The sequence below is a fragment of the Acomys russatus genome, chromosome 10 (assembly GCF_903995435.1).
Source record: "Acomys russatus chromosome 10, mAcoRus1.1, whole genome shotgun sequence".
In the NCBI taxonomy this organism is placed as follows: domain Eukaryota; kingdom Metazoa; phylum Chordata; class Mammalia; order Rodentia; family Muridae; genus Acomys; species Acomys russatus.
This window is the reverse complement of record NC_067146.1, coordinates 35640044-35661254: the sequence shown is the minus strand read 5'-3', so window position 1 is coordinate 35661254 and position 21211 is coordinate 35640044.

Genomic DNA, 21211 nt, shown 5'->3' with positions numbered 1-21211 from the left:
TCCCTTTCCATAATTTCTGTCTGTTTCCAAAGAAAGTAAACATTCTGGTTTTAATTTGTTCTAGTTAAAAGAAGCATTAAAGATGCATCATGATATCCCAAATGAGCAATAGTACTTTAATGAATTGACCAAATGGGGAAGAAAGTGTTCATAGATATCATATTGCGTATACTATTGAAATAACTTTGTCTGTATTTCTTTTTCAAGTTTGAAACAGTACTTTCAGGATGCAGAAGTTGCTCTCAGTTTATGTTTCTATTGCTGTGATGAAACACCATGACCAAAAGGCAAGTTGGGAAGGAAAATGTTTATTTGGCTTACACTTCCATATTGCTGTTCATAATGGGAGGGAATCAGGACAGATACTCAAACAGGGCAGGAACCTGGAGTCACGAGCTGATGCAGAGGCCGTGGAAGAGTGCTTTTTACTGGCTTGCTCCTCAAGGCTTGCTCAGCCTGCTTCTTATAGAACTCAGGACCGTCAGTGCAGGGATAGCCCCACTCAAAATGGCCTGGGCCTTCTCCCATCAATCACTAATTAAAAACATGCCTTATAGCCAGGCCTTATGGAGGCATTTCCTCAAATGAGGTTCCTTCCCTTTAGATAACTCTAGCTGTGTCAAGCTGACATAAAACTATCCACATTGGAGATCATGGGTTAAATGCTTGCTCCAAAACCTAATGTATATGCTGAAATGATATATCCCAAGAAGAATTTGTTTGAAGATGAGATCTTTTTAGGGAAGTCAATATTAATAAACAAGGTCAGAAAGGTGGGGACTGACCCAACAGAGGCAATTATAACCCCTTAGGAAAAAAAATCCTGAGTACTTTTCCATTTGTTAAGACACTAAGAAGATAGAAAGAGAGCCCTCAACCATAAACCAAATTGACCAGAATCTTGGTTCTTATACTCACAGGTTCTAGAACTGTTAGAACACAACTCAATTAGTCTTTGCCAGTTGTTTAGTTTAGTTTAGTTTCATTTGTATTGGGGGAGGGTATATTTGGGCTGGCTAGATGGCTCAGTAGGTAAAGCAATTGTTATCTATCCTAGAAGCCTGAGTTCAATCTTTGAGACCCATATGGTATAAGGAAAGAATATATTCTGCCCTGTAAACTGTCAAACACATAAATAAACAAATGCACTTTCAAAATTTGAAAAAGTAATGAAGGAAAGTGTGCTTAATATCAAATTCAGGAACATAAAAGAATTTAAAGAAAATAAAAAAACCATCGAGTAGTATATTCTATCACCTGGAGTTAGCTTTAGTTAATCTCTGGCAGTTATCATTTCTTCATAGAATAACACACACACACACACACACACACACACACACACACACACACACACACACACACACACACACACACACACACACACACACACACACACACACATACACACACACACACACACACACACACATACACACACACACACACATACATACACACACACACACACACACAGACACACACACACACAGACACACACACATACACACACACACACAGACACACACACATACACACACACACACACATACACACACACACACACACACACACACATACACACACACACACACACACACACACACAGACACACACACAAAACATTATTACATTGATAATTATGGAGCTTTTATCATTACTGAATAAAATTTTCATATTGTCTCAGAATTGTAAAGCCAAAAGGAACCTAATTTCAGCTGTGAAAACGAATATACTGTGTAACACAGCTGTGTGAACTCCACACTCAGGGTCCTTCTGGCTGGTCCTGCTCCACCTCTAGCTTAGTCACTCTTGCTTCCTTTTTATGTTGAAGGAAAACAAAAAGAAAATTTATAATTTAAATTAAAAACATAAGAGACACTAAATTTCCATTGTCTTATTTTCCATAAGCAATTCAGTTTTCTGAAGGCAAAGTGAAATAGTTCAACTGACAGCCAGACTCTAAAGGCAGCTTGTTGTAGCCTAGATTTTGCTACCTGGAAAGTAGATGAAAACCCACTGTTCAGTGGTAGTTTAAGCCAATAACAGACACTCAATTATTTGTCAGTTTCAGTTAGAGTTGCCATAAATACTGAAATTACTATGTGTAAGATGTTTCCCTGTGAGAGTGCTTTATGAAGTTAAATGTTTTCCTTAACTGTTTGTCAACTTGTAATTAATGTAACTGAAGCAGAGGTGTTTTGTTAGATTGAAAATTGCTTTTAGTTGTCCTATTGCTTAAGAAAAACAATTTGAAAACATCTGGACTCTGTTTTCTTGGCTCATGGTTCTAGTTTATTACATTGCTTTTTCCTTTTGTAGTTGGAAAGTGACTTAAATAAGATGAAATATAAATGTAACTCTTCAGTTTTGGTCCTTATTAGAAGAAAAGGGAATCTACAGGAGGTTCTTTAAAGGCTGACTTACACAGCAACTATGCAAATGTTGATGAGTCATCCTAGTAACACTTTTGATGTTGCATTTTGTGGCTATTGTAACATATACTCTTTACTCTTGAGCATTCAAAACTCACAAACATTATGGATTAATATAACAGAACTTCAAACATGGACCATATTTCTGTTAAAAAGGATAACAATATACCTTTAGTAACTGAAGTGTAGCATAAGCTTACCTCACCCAGAACCTATTCAGAAGACTAAGAAATGAAACACTTGGCTCATTCTGTTGTTTTTATTCCTCCTTTTGGGAGAGGGGAATCTCTGAGTTGCATACTCCCAGTGGGGTTTCCTCTACTCAGTCTATTTTCAAAATCTTAATTAGAAACAAATAATAATTGTTTCTCTCCGAGCCTCAACACCTCTTGTTCTATGATGTTGTTGATCATCCATCAAGTTACCTTAATTTTGTGACATGCTAAAAAAAGACACATTGCCGTGTTTGATATAGTTTTTAAATGAAATGACAGATGTAAAGTGCTTAGCATAACTTCTGACCAAACTAAGAATTCCATTTGTCATCATTGACTTGTCAGTGAAGAAGCCAATGAAACCATATCCATATTTCTCTCTGTCTCTGTCTCTCTCTGTCTCTCTCTCTCTCTCTCTCTCTCTCTCTCTCTCATACACACACACACACACACACACACACACACACACACACACACACACACACACACACTACTCACACATGCTAAAGATTATCAGGAGGATTTGGTTAAGGAACAACAGCATTAGCATCAGCCAGATGATCCTCTGGTGACAGAATGATAGCCCCAGACTTGATGACTAAGAACCTGCATTTTCACACCATTTAGATAATTCATCAGCATGCTCATCTTAAAGAGTTCTTGGACAAGTATACCTGCTTTAAAAGTATTTACTTTTGACCATTTGATACATTTGCTATAGGAATGACAAAACCCAGTAACTGCCAAGTGATGGGAAATGAAATATGTGAAAGTATTATTCATTTTTAAGAATACTCTTTGGACAATAAAGATGATGGACCTTAAAAAATGTCACAGTATTAAAAGTGAGATGACTATGAATATTGGAGCAGTGCTAAAAATATATAAGGATTTTAATGTTCTTTTGAAATCTTCTTACCCATGAGTTAGCCTATATGTGTCAGTATTCCAGCATCCTGCATGTTCTGGCATTTTGCATGCTCTAGCCTCAACTGCTGTTCCTTATCAGAGCCTGCACCCAGGACAGCCTTTGAGAAAACTGCTGCTTTCAATTGATCCAACATTTCAGACTGTTCCAAATAGAACTTCTATTAAGCCTGAAATTTCTTGACATTTAGAAACTGGACTGTAGGCTTTGAACTTTTTCAAACTTACTTTATTTGGAGTTCTTTAATGCTAAAGGCCAGTGTAAAACACAATCAACAAATATCAGAGTGTATGCTCAATTTTCTTGACACATATATTTTATTACAAACTTATTAACCGAGAGTACCTCACTTATAACCTAAGTAACCTAAACAATAGGAAAAGAAGATTAAAGAATACAATAACAAAACTGTAAGGTTATCAGTTTCGAGGAACAAACTGGCATAATCAGCAGGATTTCTTCTGCTGGAACCTGGAGCAACCAGAACCCAGAACCTCAGCTAGAGCCAGGAGCCCCAAGCCTTCCCTTAAGCGGTTCTCTTTAGGAGCATCTCGAAGTGGAGCAATAAACAGCCAAAGCTATCACAAGTCATATTATAACATGTAAAGAGTTTCTTCATCTTAAGAGACACACATGCAGGAGCATTATCAGGTTTTATTTGTGCAGGTATTCCCATAATTGCCATTATTTCCAATAAATGAGTAATTACACAATCAGCCTTTTCAGAACTTAGGGAAGTTGCCTGTTTAAATCCTGAATAGGCATGGATAGGATGACGTACATATTTAGTTTTCCAAATTCTGCAAAATGAAACACATCCATCTACCATATTTCAATCCTTTTTGTACCTCTAGGGTTAGTTCCAGCAGCTAAAAGGTTTTGATTATACAACAAACATGTAGGACATTTATTACTTATTTCTTTGGCTTGTTGCCAAGTGATAGGGAACATTTTCTTCAAACCCTTCCCGTTAACATCAGAGCAATATGCCACTTATCCTATGGCAAGCTGCCCTGGATCCCATAACACAACCAAAACACAAGACAATGACATTAAATCTATACCTACAAAAATGATAATGGAGGAAACAAAGAAAATCCTTAAAGAAATACAAGAAGGTACAAGCAAAGCGTTTGAAGACTTTAGAGAGAAAATGTATAAATCACTGATAGAATTCAGAAAAATACAAACAGGTGAATGAATTGAACAAACCATATAAAGAAAATGGAGGAAAGTACAAAGAGATGAAGGAAACCAATAAAATGGTTCAAGATCTGAAGATGGAAAGGGAAACAATAAAGAAAGCACACACTGAGGAAATCCTGGACAGGGAGAATTTAGGAAAGAAAACAGGAACTGCTGAGGTAAGCATCACCAATATAATACAAGAGATGAAGGAAAGAATGTTAGGTGTAGAAGACACAATGGAAGAAATCAATGCATCCATCAAAGAAAATGTTAAAGCTAAAAAATTTCTGAGAGAAAACATCCAAGAAACCAAGGACACCATGAAAAGATGAAACATAAGAATTATAGGAATCCAAGAAAGAGAAGATTCCTAGCTCCAAGGCCCATAGAATGAGTTTGGTAATGTGTCTTTTCTTTCTATTTTGTGGAATAGTTTGAGGAATATTGGTATTCACTCTGATTTGAAGGTCTGGTAGATTTCTGCACTGAATCCATCTGGGCCTAGGTGGTTTTTTTTTCTTTTCTTTTTTCTTTTTTTTTTTTTTTTTTGATTAGGGAGACTTTTGATGACTGTTTCTATTTCCATTTGGAGATATTGGACTATTTAATTTGTTTATTTCTTCTTGATTCAGCTTTGGTAAGTGGAATTTATCAAGAAAATTGTTCATATTGTTTAGATTTTTGAATTTTGTGGCAAATAGGCTTGTATCCCAGATCTCTCCAAGACTTTTCACTTGAATGAGTGTAATATACATAAGTGACCCCAAAAATTCTACCAAGGAACTCTTATAGCTGACAAACACCTTCAGCAAAGTGGCTGGATACAAAATCAACTAAAAAAGTCAGTAGCCTGCCTGTATACAAAAGACAAACCGACTGAGAAAGAAATTAGGGAAACAATACCTTTTACAATAGCCACAAAAACAAACAAAAACCCCATCAATTATCTTGGTGTAACTCTAACCAAGCAAGTAAAAGACCTGTATGGAAAAGAAATAGAAAAAGATACCAGAAGATGAAAAGATCTTCCATTCTCATGGATAGGTAGGGTTAACATAAGAAAAAAATGGCCATCTTACCAAAAGCAATCTGTACATTCAATGCAATTCCCATAAAAATAACAAAACAGTTTTTTACAGACTTTGAAATAACAATTCTCAACTTCATGTGGAAAAACAAAAACAAAAACAAAAATCTCAGAATAGCTAAGACAATCCTGTACAATAAAAGATCTTCTGGGGGAATCTCCATTCCAGATCTCAAGCTGTACTATAGAGCAACAGTAATAAAGACTGTCTGGTACTGGCATAGAAACAGACTGGCAGATCAATGGAATTGAATCAAAGTCTCAGAAATAAACCCATACACCTATGGACACTTGATCTTCCACAAAGAAGCCAAAACCATACAATGGAAAGAAGATAGCATCTTCAACAAATGGTGCTACTCTAACTGCATGTATACATGTAGAAAAATGCAATAGACCCATATTTATTACACTACACAAAACTCAAGTCCAAGTGGATTAAAGACCTCAACATAAAACCAGAAACACTATATCTGTTAGAATAAAAGGTTCATCAAGGGAAGAGCCTTGAACTAATTGGCCCAGGAGACAACTTCCTGAATAGATCACCAACAGCCCAGGCTCTAAGATCAACAATTAATAAATGGGACCTCATGAAACCAAAAAGGACACTGTAATAGAAAAAGATGATAGACTATAGATTGGGAAAAGATTCTCACTAACCCTCTATCTGACAGAGAGCTAATATCCAAAATACATAAGGAACTCTGGAAATTAAAAACCACCAAAGCAAATAATCCAATGAGAGAAGCATGGGAGAATAGCAAAGTAGAAGGATCGAGAGGGTCCTAGAAACCTTCAAGTAGAACATTATGATAGGCAGATTTGGGCCCAGGGGTCCCACTCAAACTAAGGCACCAGCCAAGGACAATACAGGCGGTAAAACTTTAAACCCCTACCCAGATCTAGCCAATGGACAGAACATTCTCCAAAGTTGAGTGGAGAGTGGGGTAGGACTTTCACACGAACTCTGGTGCCTCATATTTGACCATGTCCCCTGGAGGGGGAGACCTGGTGGCACACAGAGGAAGGACAGCAGGTTACCAAGAAGAGACTCGATACCCTGTGAGCATATACAGGGGGAGGAAATCCTCCTCAGGAACATTCATAGGGGAGGGGAGTGAGGGGAAAATGGGAGGGAGGGAAGAATGGGAGGATACAAGGGATCGGATAACCATCGAGATGTAACAAGAATAAATTAATAAAAAATTAAAAAAAAAAAAAAAGAAAAATGGGGCACAGAGCTAAACAGAATTCTAAACAGAGGAACATTGAGTGGCCAAGAAACACCTAAAGAAATGCTCAACATCCTTACTCATTTGGGAAATGCAAATAAAAACAATTCTGAGATTCCATCTTATACCCATCAGAATGGCTAAGGTAAATAATTCAAGTGATAGCAGATGCTGGCAAGGATGTGGAGAAAAGGAACACTCCTCCATTGCTCATGGGAGTTTAAACTTATACAATCTGGAGTTTTTTAAAGAAAATCTGGAATAATTCTATCTCAAGACCCAGCTATAGCCTTGGGAATCTACTGAAAAGATGCTCCACCATACAACAAGAACATTTGCTCATCAATGTTCATAGCAGCTTTATTCATAATAACCAGAATACGGAAACAACCTAGATTTCCCTCACCTGAGGAATGGACAATGAAACTGTGGTGTATTTACACAATGGGATGCTACTCAGCCCTAAAAAACAAAGAAATATTAAAAATTTCAAGCAAATGGATGGAACTAGAAAAGGTCAGCCCAAGTGAGGTAACTCAGACCCAAAAAGGCATGCATGGTATAGGCTCACTTATAATTGGATTTTAGCCACATAACACAGGATAACCACACTACAATACACAGACTTAAGAAGCTAAATAACAAGGAGGTCCCTAGTGAAGATGCTTAGTGCTCATTCAGAAGGGCAACAAAACAGACACCAAAAGTGCTTTAAGGGAGGGAGCAGGAAGGGAGCCTACCATAGATGTCCTCTGAAAGACTCCACCCAGCAGCGGATTGAAGCAGATGCTGAGACTCACAGCCAAACTTTGAGGCAGAGAGCAGGGAGACTTAGGGAAGAGTTGAGGGATAGTGGACCTCGAGGGGAGAGGAGCTCCACAAGGAGAACAACAGAGCCTACAAATCTGGGCCCGGCGGGACCCGCAGAGACTGATGCACCAACCAAGCACCGTGCATGGAGAGGATCTAGACCCCCTGCACAGATGTGGCCAATAAGCAACATAGACTTCTGGTGAGCACCATAATATGGGGAGTAGGGGTTGCCTGTGACATGGACCCTGTGGCCCACTCACTGATCACTTCCTTCAGGCAGGGCAGCCATGCCAACCCACAGAGGAAGAGGATACAGGCAATTCTGATGAGATTTGATAAGGTGAGGTCAGATGGTAGGGGGGGAGGGCGCCCCCTTTCTGAGGACTAGGGTAAGGAGGGAGGGGGTAAGAGGGAGGGTGGGGTGGGAGGAGATGAAGGAGAGGCCTACAATTGAGATGTAAAGTGAGTAAATTAAAAATAAACAAATATAATAAAAGCCAACCAAATTAATAATTAATCAATAATAAGTAAATAAACAAAGCAAAACAAACCCCACAGATCTTATTTACGAATTCAGTTGTAACAAGTTAGCTTTTAAGATTTGTATGTAACAAAAAAAGTGGGACCTTCCTGTTGAGAAAGAATCCAGTGTTTAAGAACAGGGTCCTGCTTGTAGTTACAAACGTTCCCACATTAAAAGAAGGCAAAACACTTGGAACAAAGCGCTGTATCTCAGGATTGCCACCCCAACAGGGTGACAAGTGGCCCCAAGGTGTGGTTCCAATATGTGTTTGCAGCACGCCTCTAGTCAGGTGTGAATTTACATGTGGCGCACTAAGAGCCTCTAAGAATCCCCACTTACAGGTGTAGCTCTGTGCGATGTTACCGCTGACAAAGACCATTTCTCACTCTTTAGGCTGTTGCTGATGAATGGATGATCCTTTCGCCTCTACCTCACCATGTGTTGGGATGGCAGAAGTGTGCCACCATGCCATTCGGTGCTGTCGATCAAGCACAGGGCTTTCCGCATGTTGAGGAAACAGCTGAGCTGAACTCACAGCCCAGGCCACACATCTTTCATAACTTATAAGCCCTGAAAAAATAAATGGATGCCTCTGAAGAATTTCAAAATGTGGTTTATTCCCTTTTCTACTAAGAAATTTCCCCTGTAAAGCAAACTTTTTCTGACATCAATTCCGCTGACTGATTACTATAATTTTTTTATCATGAACAATGTGAATGTTGCTTACCATTGGAAAGAGACAAGGTAAGAATTTACGGGCTGACTGCAAATGCGAGTTGGATAAAATGAAAATGAGGATGAACCTCCTTTCATGCAGTTTCTAGGAATTATAAACACTCCCCTAACCCCACAGTAGCCGTTGGGCATATAACAATTTGGGATAAGGTAAATCGTGAAAATTTATCAAAGCATTTTGTTAATTTTGTGAAAAGTTATTTGTCATTGTCTGGGAAACAATGAATATTTAGCCGCAGGTAATCTGCTCACTGTGTCACACTACTGATGCATGCACTTCTTTTCAGGCGTATGCATTTAAATAACCACTTAGCGCACTTGCAAAATCCTGGGCCTTTAGAAGAGCAGAATTTCAGGCACCAACCCGCTTACCCGCCTCGCCAGGGTTTTGATCATTCTCCAGCTCATTGTTACCTGAGAAGCAACCAGGTTGAGCTTTACATTTATAGTTTTCTCCTTAGCCATTCCAATCCCAGAGACTCAAGCAGTGCCCAGGACTTGGACCATGCAACAAATGCATTAGTGATTATGTCATCACTAGCACACACTGAATGACAGTGGAGGGCGAAGAACAGAGGCTATTAGTTAAGATTTCGAATTTGGGTCTGTCGCTGACACTGCAGGTTACTGTGGGGTTTTGGGTTAATTTCAGTATTTCCAAAGAGGTTGAATTTTTACTGTATTCGTGGCCTGTGATCTCATTGCTTTATGGGGGAGCGGTTTTGCAAGAGTCTGTTTTGCCTTTCTGGGTATGCTTCTGTTTCTCCCTTGGGTTTACAACATGCTTCTACAGGCAGCTCATGCTCGATTCTATTGTTTTCCACCTTTTGGTTTCCATTATTAATGGTCAGGTTCTCTTGCTGCCCCAAGGAAGCCATCGGTAAGTTTTGGTGGTCTTTCAGAATTCCTGTATTTTGCTTTCTGTAGTCTCTGCCTGGCTGTGGGTGGATATTTCATCTAGTCTTGATTTTCTTTTCTTTTGTTTCTGTTTTAAAAAAAAATTGTTTATTTCAGCTTGTAGTTTCTCAGGGACACAGTCATAAGCAGGAAGACATGGCAGCAGACAGGAAAGGCACAGGGCAGGAGTTCGAGGCTGCCTGTTTCCAGTACATGCAGACCCAGGAAGCACAGGTAAAGAAAAAGGGAGGCCAGGCTAGGAAACCTCAGTGCCTTCAGTGATCTGCTTCTTCCAGCGAGGCCCCAATGCCCCAAAGGTTCCACAATTCTCCCAGACCCTGCCACCAGCTGAGGACCAAGTGTGATGCTACGCAAATAGTTTATATTCAAACCACAACCTTGTTTGCAAACGTGCTTTTTTTTATTTTTAATATTTATTTTATGTATTTGAGTGCTCTATCCATGTAAGCCTGCATGCTAGAAGAGGACATCAGATCTCAGTATATATGCTTGTGAGCCACTATGTGGCCTTCAGGACCTCTGGAAGAGCAGAAAGTGCTCTTAAGCGCTGAGCCATCTCTCTAGCCCAGCAAACTTGCTTTTCATTTAATACTGCTTGTTGAAGAAAATTAAAGAAACACTTTTATTTTTTAAAGGAATGCATGGAATTCTACTGCATGGGTACTCCATCAATTATTTTAAAATTAAATATTTTGAGAATTACATAAATGAGTACTGTATTTACAAAGTCTCCCCATCCTCCACCACTAAAACTCCTTCCCTGTCTCACCTGCTACCTCTTAAATTTATCACCTTTCTTTTTGCTTCTCTCTCTCTCTCTCTCTCTCTCTCTCTCTCTCTCTCTGTCTCTGTCACACACACATACACACACTCAAACACACTCACACATACTGTTGAGTCTTAGTCATATGAATATGTGTTTAGTAGTGACTACTTGGGATTGGATAACCCATCAGGGGTCTACCCTGGAGAAGATTGATTTCCTCTCACTCAGCAGCTGTTAATTGCTTGTATTTCTTCATCCAGGGCTTGGGGGTCTATTGAAAGTTGATAATACACTGCTTTGGACATGACGATATGCCCAGGCTGGCTTAGAGAGTTTCTTTCTGTCTAGTGCCCTTGAAACTTCAAGAAATACCACTGAGAATGTGCTGTAATGCTTTGGCAAAATTCGCCCTCGATACTACAAGATTGTTAAAAGTTGGGTTGTTGGGTTGATGAGGGAAAATCATTGTAAGAGATAATCATGTTCTGTCAGGATTTATGACCAAGTGTAAGTCAAAACATGTGTCTGGGGACAAAAATTATATGACCTGTGCTTTGGAACAACACGCATCTATCACTGCCTATTGAGTTCTGTATAAATAATGCACTCTGGCTGCCATTCAGTCAGGCCGCAAAACTCCTCCTCCTCGTGCCTGGCTCATTCCTCCCTCATCGCTCTTGTACCTGCCCTGTTTCAGGCCCTGTCTCTATCTGGGGCTGGACCTCAGCAAAATGTAATGTATGAGAGAAGAATAAATGAAAAAAGAAAAGTTGCTTTCAGTATCTGATATAGCTTTACATTTGACATATTATGGGGCTATGGGTTATTATACTTAGAATGAAGACAATCAAGAGTACTGTTTTGCCTAATGAAGTGAAAATAACAGATGAAGGAAACAGACATTCTAACCAACCAAAAAAGTCCTCTGCATGAGTCAGTCTACCCCTTAGAGATGCTGATTTTTTTCTGTGATGTCTGCAGTCATTGTACCTTATGGAACGTTTCTTCTGGTGTTTGCAGCACTTGGAGTAGTTGTTCTACCCTTGAAAGTTAATCCTTATTCTTGGTGCTGTGATTCTACAGCTACCACCTCACGTGAATAACTCTAACTTTAGGAGAGATTGGTCTTTGATACCCATATAATCACAATTTTTATTTGTGGATACTGTATTGATCAGTTTTACTTTGTTGGTCTTATACTAGATTTAGCCTAAAAGGTAAATGGAAAACCACATTATAGAAGACATTTAAACATTTAAATATTATTTTTTTATGCACAAATATCAGTGACAGTGTTAAAAAGATCAGACCTGTTATACATCACAATGTTGTAATCTTTTCACGCACAAACAAGTCCTACATTTTCTTTTAACAGTCAGAAGTTAACATTTCGTTAAGTGCTGCCATTCTAGAGTCTTTGGTTGAGGATTCTCTGTTTGGCTCTGCACCCCATTTTATTTATTTATTTTTATTTTGTTTTTTTTTTAATTAAAATTTTTTTCTGTACCTCATTTTAAAAACTGGATTATTTGGTTTTTTGATGTTTAATTTCTTCAATTCTTTACATATTTTGGGTATTAGCCCTTTGGAAGATGTAAAGTTGGTGAAGATCTTTTCCCACTCTGTAGGATGCCATTTTGTTTTGTTAACAGTGTCCTTTGTCTTACGGAAGGATTTTGGTTTCATGAGGTATCTGTTGGGGGCTGGTCTGGTGTATTTTGATGCTAATTAATAAAAAGCCATCTCACCTGGGCAGGACAGATGAGATAGGTATGGCTAAGCTTCCCAGGCTTTGTAGAGAGACAGAGAGGAATCCTGGGAAGGAGAAGGATGGAGACCCGAGGAGGAGAAGAAGAAGGCCACCACCATGGGTTAGATGGAAGAGAAGCATGTGACCAGCATGGGTGGAAGATTTGGCCCAGATGAAGAACATTAGCAAGTATTGGAATTATGGAGGTACCTTGATAGAAATTATTAGAAGCAGATAGCATGGGATTGAGGCAGGGATCCCATGCCTGCCCCACTATGGGAAGTAGTTTAGAGGATTAATGTCTGCCCTGCCCCAGGTTAACTAGAATATTTTAAAATATAGCAGGTGTCTGTATCTTAATTGATTGCTAGAGGATATGCTAAGGTGGTAATAATAATAATAATAATAATAATAATAATAATAATAATAATAATAATAATAATAATAATACATCTATTAGGCCCTACTGATAATTGAACAACAGGTACCATTTATTAATTATTGATTTTAGAGCAGAGTTGTTGGTGTTCTGTTCAGGAAGTTGTCTCCTGTGCCAATGAGTTTGAGGCTGGTTCCCATTTTCTTTTTTAATAGATTTTTTTCTAATAGATTTTAGTGTTTCTGGTTTATGTTTATGTTTTTGATCCACTTGAGTTTTGTGCAGGGTGATAAATATGGGTCTACTTGCATTTTTCCAGTTAGACCAGCATCATTTGTTGAAGATGCTTTCTCTCTTCCATTGTATGCTTTTGGCTTCTTTGCCAAAAATCAAGTGTTCTTAGGCATGTGGGGTTATTTGTTTCAATTCAGTTGATCAGCCAGTCTGCTTCTATGCCAACACAATGCAGTTTTTATTACAATTGCTCTGTAGTATAGCTTGAAGTCTGATCTATGCTTTTTAAAACAAAAAGGACATGAGATGACTGATTATCTGAGTTCAATTCTCAGAATACGCATAAAAATTAAAAGAGAATTGATCAAATAAAGTTGACCTTTCATCTCTTATATACACTGTATTGCGCTTGTACCAATGTGTAAATCTCTGTCTGTCTGTCTGTCTGTCTGTCTGTTTGTCTGTCTGTCTCACACACACACGCATGCGCGCGTGCACACACACACACACACACTCTCACACACACACATTGATAGTATAGAGTTTAAACACAAAATATAAAGATCTATGTGATAGTAATACACATAGACATCCTTGGGAAATGAGCTTAGATAGAAATATTGTTTCCAACATTGGACTATTTAAGCTGTAATTTTGTAGTAGTTTCATGACTAGAGATCTTTGGTGTGATTCCAATCCTTTACAATTTATATTTTGTTCTTAAATATGGATGTGTTATGAACATTCTGTGCATATTTAGGAGGAATGGCTGTTTTCTATATGTCAAGCATACTGCGTGATATATTTGTAATTTCTTGAGATTGACAACTTTTTCCAGGTACTTTATAACACTGCTCATATTTGCTGAACCTAGCACATTCTGAGACAGGCATGTGAATACCTTCTATTACAGCATTGATTTCTTCCATTGTTCCCTTAATGCCACTTAATGAAATTTAAAGCATTAGTTTAGGGTATATTTGGGTTTATTGTGGTTATGTCTTCTATACACTTATTGCTTTTGCTAGAATATAATTTCCGTTTTTATGTGATGTTGTCTGAATGTTTGTGCCCTCTCAGAATTCATGTATTGAGGCAGAATTTCAAATCTTACCACACTAAGAAGTGGGGGGTGATGGAGTAGTGAAAACACCTACTCATCAACCAGGCTAGTGTTCTTATGAAGAGGTCCAGGAGAGTTCTGTTACTCCTCTTTTCCATGTTAAGAAACCAAAAGGCTGCCATCTGAGAGGAACAGGCTTTCATAAAACATTGACTTTGTTTCTGAATATCTTTTTGTTCATTCTTTTGTTTGCTTGCTTTTCTGAGACAGGGTTTCTCTGTGTAACAGCCCTGACTGCCCTGGCTGTCCTGGAACCCGCTTTCTAGACCAGGCTGGCCTCAAACTCACAGAGATCCACCTGCCTCTGCTGCCTGAGCTGGCATTAAATGTGTGCCGCTGACTTTTCTGAGTATCTTGATGTTCAAATTTAAGTTTCTAGAACTGTAAGAAGCACATTTTTGCTTTTAGACTATCCAGCCATAATATTTTGTTGTAGTGGCCTGAGTGGACTAATACACTGTTCTTCCTGCTTTTCATTTTTCTTTTTGTCTAATGTTACATTTGCTCAGATATTATATTAAAACAGCATATTTTATTTACTTTCCTGCCATAACCTTTTTCATTTCCATTTGGTCTTCAGTTTTCCAGTGTCTCTTGTTGTGCACAGGACTTAATATTATTTTCCAATTGCTAACCTCTCTCTTGTTAGTTGGTGAACATGCCAACTTTGTTGTAATTTTTATGGTTTCACATATCTGATGATTTATTCATCTGTTTTTTATCAACAATTACATTTTATTACAAACTTATTAACCAAGAGTACCTCACTTACAACCCTACTAACCTAAACAATAGGAAAAGAGGATTAAAGTATATATTAATGAGGTTCTTCTTGTAGGTTTCTAAGATCCTCTGGGTCCTTCTATTTCACCATCTCCTATATTTCTCTTACAAGAGTCCCAATGTGATGTCCTCACATCTATCCCAATCTCCTTGTAAGTGAAGACATTCATGGAACACGCCTTTTGGGCTAGTGCTCAGTTATAAGTGAGCATATACCATGTGATTCTTTCTGCTTCTGGGTTAACTCATTCAGTGTGATCATTCTAGTGCCATCAATTGTCCACAAATTTTGGAATTTCCATGTTTTTTATAGCTGAGTAATATTCCATAGTGTAAATGTACCATAGTTTCTTTATCCATTCTTCAACTGAGGGACATTTAGGTTGTTTCCAGGTTCTGGCTATTATGAATAAGGCTGCTATGAACATGGTTGAGCATATGTGTTCTGTGACATGAAGTCTGGTGCCCATATTTGACGACCTCGCCTTGGTGGGGAGCCCTGGTAGCACTCAAAGAAAGAATAAGCAGGCTACCAAGATGAGACTTGATAGCCTATGACCATAAAGTGGGGGAGGAGGTTCCTCTTGGTCATAGACGTAGGGGGAGGGGAATAGGGTGAAAGTGGGAGGGAGGGAAGAATGCGAGGATACAGATGATGGGATAACAATTGAGTTGTAATCTGAATAAATTAATTAAAAAATAAAATGATAGTAAAATTCAAAAAAAAAAAAAAAAAGAATACAATAATGAAACTATAAGGATATCAGTTCTGAGGAATGATTCTCCTGGCATAAAAACAAACAAACAAGCAAACAAAAACTTTAGACATTAAAATAAGAATCAGTAGCATAGGAGAGATAGTGGAACAATTTCTTTAAATTGTTAAGTACAAATGGACTGATCCTTGAAATGAATAGTTCTTATTTTGTTGTATATAGCTTATTTTATTTAATAGAAAGGGGGAGATGAAGGAGAGATAAACATGTTTTTTGTTTAGATCACAAATGGGGCATGGGAAAAAGACTTGAGAGAGAGCAGGTGATGTTTATCCCTTTAGAAGTTGAACCACCATGTGGGAGAGATTGGTCATTCGTCTGTTTACTCCCATTCTTTCCTATATGTCTCTGTTTGTACCTTTCTAAAGAAACTTTGTATGGCATGTTGATCTCTTCTTGTTTCACGCTTATTAACATCAACAATAATTTAATATTTGCATTTATTTGGAAATATTTGAGTAACTCCTTTTTAGTGTCTTTCATTTTTTGCACTAAAATTTTTAGTATACAAAACAATATCTTTTATTGTGACCTTTTATATAACTTCATAATTTGCCCTTTTTCACCCCTTCACTAACTATCTCTTGTTTCCCTGATTTCTCCTATTAGTCTCTCATCCCTACAATTAACCTTTTGCTTCTCAAATCTGAATTCTGCACATGAACTATTTTTCTATTTCTTTTTCTACTAACTCACTTCGTCCTACTACTTCTTTTAGTCAAGTTGTGGGGATTTTTAAAAACCACATTTTAACTAAAGTGTTCAATTCTCCATTTTCTTTGTGTGTGTGTGTGTGTTTGTGTGTGTGTTGTGTGTGTGTGTTTGTGTGTGTGTGTGTTTTGTGTGTGTGAGTCTGTGTGTGTGTTTGTGTGTGTTTGTGTGTGTGTGTTTGTGTGTTTGTGTGTTTGTGTGTGTGTTTGTGTGTGTGTGTTTGTGTGTTTGTGTGTGTGTGTTTGTGTGTGTGTTTGTGTGTGTGTGTGTTTGTGTGTGTGTGCTTGTGTGTGTGTGTTTGTGGGGGTGTGTGTGTTTGTGGGTGTGTGTGCTTGTGGGTGTGTGTGTGTTTGTGGGTGTGTGTGTGCTTGTGTGTGTGTGTGTGTGTGTGTGTGTGTGTGTGTGTTATTTTAGGAGCCACCTCCTCCCTTGTCTAGATACCAAGACTTCCATCTCTGCCTCTCAGATTTTACATTGAATTTTAAAATCTCCTGGAGAGATTTAAAATATGATTTTCTATCACATTTAATTCATTTTAAGGTCATGTTCCTGTTATTAAATAAATGCTATTTACCTCAGCTCTTGTGTTCCTTCAGCTATTGTACTTAGGCTATAGTCCAATTGGGTTTTTTATACGATCCATTGTTTTCCTTCCGTGTCATAAGCGGCATCCTTTAAGTCCTCCAACATACATTTTGTAGCTTTCTGGATTCACCAGCGTTTCTTGATTACTGGCAGATGGTGTATTTCATTGTCTTCTAGCTCTCTATGGAAGCTTCTAGTGACTTGTCCTGAAAGCATCTTCTTGGGAGTCTTTAGCATCTATGGGAAGGGGTGAATAAATGTCAGTTTGGCTTAAGGCAGGTAAAGGAGGAGACTGAAGGGGCAAAGATGTAGTTCTCATGGAACTACCTTTGGTCTTCGTTCTGTTGTGGTTCTACCAGAAAAACTCCAACCTGAACACCTGGGAGATGCAGTGAATAAAATATTAAGATGGGAAAAACTACCTCAGGTAAGAAAGCCACTAGTTCCTTGAGTTGAACAGAAGTGGCATGGATGTCCTGGGTAGCTGCCTAGTCTGTTTGAACTCCTAGGCTTTTGAGGCTTTTTCCTGCTCTGAGAGTATCCCATGAACCCCGGGAACAACAGTCAGACTTGGTGTGAAAGGAATTTCCCCAACACTGGTGAGAATTGAAGTACAAACCACATTGAATCTCTTGTCTTCTATCCTGCTGTGTTCTGAACATGGTCTCTGCCTGGTTCTTTAGGCCTCCTTCCTCTCCTCAAACCTATCCTTGACTCATGAAGCTTTGTTTTTATCTTTTCTCCCTTTAGTTGATCTCTTTTATTACTAATGAGATAATTATCGAAATGAATGTGTCCTCTCAGATTCTACAATTTCCTCAGGTCTGATACCCAGAAAGAGAGTCATCGATTTATCCAGTTTGCCATCTTGGCTAGCCTTTCCATTTCATTCCTCAGAAGACCTTTCCTCATCACTGTGGTAGTTTTAATAGGAATTTGTCCCATAAGCTCATGTATTTGAATATTTGACCCTCAGTTGGTGGAATTGTTTAGGAAGGATTAGGAGGTATGGCTTTGTTGGAGGAGGTTTGTCCCTGGGAGTGGCATTTGTGGTTTCAAAGCCCATGCAGTTTTTAGTTACTTCTCTCTGCAACATATTTTGGATCAAGATGTGAGCTGTTCGTTACTGCTCCAGCATCATGCTTGCCTGCCTGCTGCCATTCTCCTTGCTGTGATAGTCATAGGCTCTAACGCTCAGATACTATAAGTCCCAAATCAACTTTGTATTCTGTAAGTTGTCTTGGTCATGGTTTATCTTCACATAGATAGAAAAGTAGCTATTACAGTAGTTGACAACAGGGCATGGGCTATCACTGTGATGGGCCTAACCATGCTGTTTTGGAGAGAAACATGGAAAATTTGGGGACTTTGGATTAGGAAAGCAGTTGAATACTCTAAGCATGGCTTAGTGGGTCATTGTGGTAGAAGCTTGGAAGAAAATAGTGCTGAGAGTGAATTAGATTATGAAGGCCCAGTCCAAGGCATTTCAGAGGGGAATGATACTAGCGTCTGGGCCAGAGTTGATTACTCTGACACTTTTGCAAAGAATGCGTCTGCCTTTTGTCCATGTCCTCAGAATCTGCCTGAGACTAAATGCAAAACTGTTGGATTAATTTTCTTGGTAGAAGAGCTTCCAAGACAGTCTAGTATTGATCTGTGAGTCATTATTAGCAATCTTTCCTATGCAAGTCTATAATGAGAAGAGTGAGCAGGGCAAAAAGGTTAAAAATGTACAGTTTGAAGTGAAAATGGGCACCAGGGAATTTAATGTTGACGCTCAGGCTTGTGCAGAACAAGATAAGAAAAGGCCTGATGTGAAATAGAATAAAGGAAGAGTGCACTCAAGGTAAGACCCCACCCAGCCAAGCATCCAACTAGTAAAAAAGAAATGCCCAAGGAATTTTCTGCTTATGAAAAGCAACAAAGCAAAATTTCTGCAGATATGATTTAGGGGAGGGTCAGGCTCCATCCTAAGTGAGCAATCAATCTTGGCAGTGTTGTTCACATGGTTCTTGATTTAGAGTAATGAAGGTTTCAAGAGAAAAGAGCCTGTGGAATCTTCTCTGTGATAAGGAAAGTTGTTAAAGCCAGGCAGGCATGTGGAGGTGGAGTTCCTGCATGGAGACCCTGTGATGTCATCACATGAAGCTTGAAAGTGGAGCCTGGATTATCTTCGAGACTCCAAGATGCTGGAGATGCCAGAAGTATAGTATACCTACGCAGAAGAGCTGCACATAGGCAGTGGAACCAACTCATGGGGAAAAAAGTGTACTGCAGTCACCAAATCTGAGTAGGTGGAGTCATCCAAGCCCTTCGATATCACAGATAGAGTTATAGGATTTGGTGCTTGCCCTGTTGGGTTTTGGTCTTACTTTGGTCCAGTATTTATTCACTCTGCCACCATTCTTACCTTTTAGAATGGTAATGTATATTTTGTGCCATTATTATATGTTGGAAATATGCAATCTTCGTTTGGATTTTGCAGGAGTTACAATCAAGAGATTTCCTTGAGTTTCAGAGGTGACTTTGGGCCTTTAAAGTGTATGCAGACTGTGAACTATTATAGGGACACCTGAAGTTAGACTAAATGCATTTTGCATTATGATATGGCCATAATCCTAGGTGGACCAGGGAGTGAAATGTTGTGGTTTAAATGATAACGGCCTCCATAGGCACTGTATTTGAATACACAGTCCCCAGTTGGAAGAAAACTTTAGGAAGAATATGGAGTTATGCCCTTCTTGGAGGAGGCGTGGTCCTGGGCATGGGCCATGTTTCAGAAGCCCTTGCCACCTCCAAATAGCTCTCTCTGCCTCCTGTTTGTGGATCAGGATGGAAGCTCTCAACTACTGCTTTCGTGACATGTCTGCTTGCCTGTTGCCATGGTCCCTGCCATGATGGTCATAGACTCTCACCCTGGAAACTGTAAGCCGCCAATCAACTCTTTCTTCTATAAATTACCTTGGTCATTGTGCCCTCAGAGCAACAGGAATTAAGACAATCGCCCTTTCCAGGGCTAAGTGGCTGAATGGTAATGGTAGTCACCATTCCTCACGTCCTATGCGTTTAGGCTCCAATAATGCTTCAAACAGCACAAAATGTATCCCTGTCTTTTTATTCCCAAGACTTCAGCAAGTGCCTTATGTTCATTGACAAATCATGGAAAATTTTCAAAAATGTTTTACTTCCCAGATATCTGCATAAAAGCCATATTCAAAATGATGAAGCTGCAACCAAACATTGCATGAGAACAGAAGAAAATCTAGAAAAAGGTGTATGCATGTGTACGTGTGTGTGTGTGTGTGTGTGTGTGTGTGTGTGTGTGTGTGTACACTCACATTTGCCCATGCATGCACATTTGAAGATCAGGGAAGGGCCTCTCACTTCTGGCTAGACTGACTGGTCGGCCAGCTCTGTCAGTCCTGTCTTTGCTCGGCCCTCTCCAGCAAGGGTTGAGATGACAGGCATCTATGGTCATGAATGGCTTTTGACATTGGTGTTGGGGACCTAAACTGATTTCCTCATATGTGTATAGAATACATGTTTATCCGTTAATGTGTCTTCCTAGTCCCAGAAGCAAACTGGATGAAAATTTATTTTATCCAGAGTTCTTGTACTTGGATGAAATCGATAGGCCAAAAAATTAAGGTACATTTGGACCCAAACCGTACATGCTGCAGGCAATCCCTTCTGTTCTATTAACCAGTGACAGATAATCTTTTTGCTTCCTTTACAGTTAAAAAACGAAGAAATAGGACAGCTATACCTGAGAGGAAAGGTAGGCTAGTAAAGGCATCCAAGAATGCCAAGTTAAAAAGCTTCGCTTGAGGGAGTTTGTGAACCACTTCTGTGGTTTGAATATGAGGTGTTCCATGATTTCATGTGTTTTGACTCTTGGTTTCCAGAAGTTGTTTTGAAATCTGTAGAACATTTAGGAGGCAGAGTCATGCTGGGAGGAGGAGGGACAATGGGAGCAGGCCTTGAGGTTTATAGTCTGCCCTATATCTTGTTCCAGATTATAGACACAGTG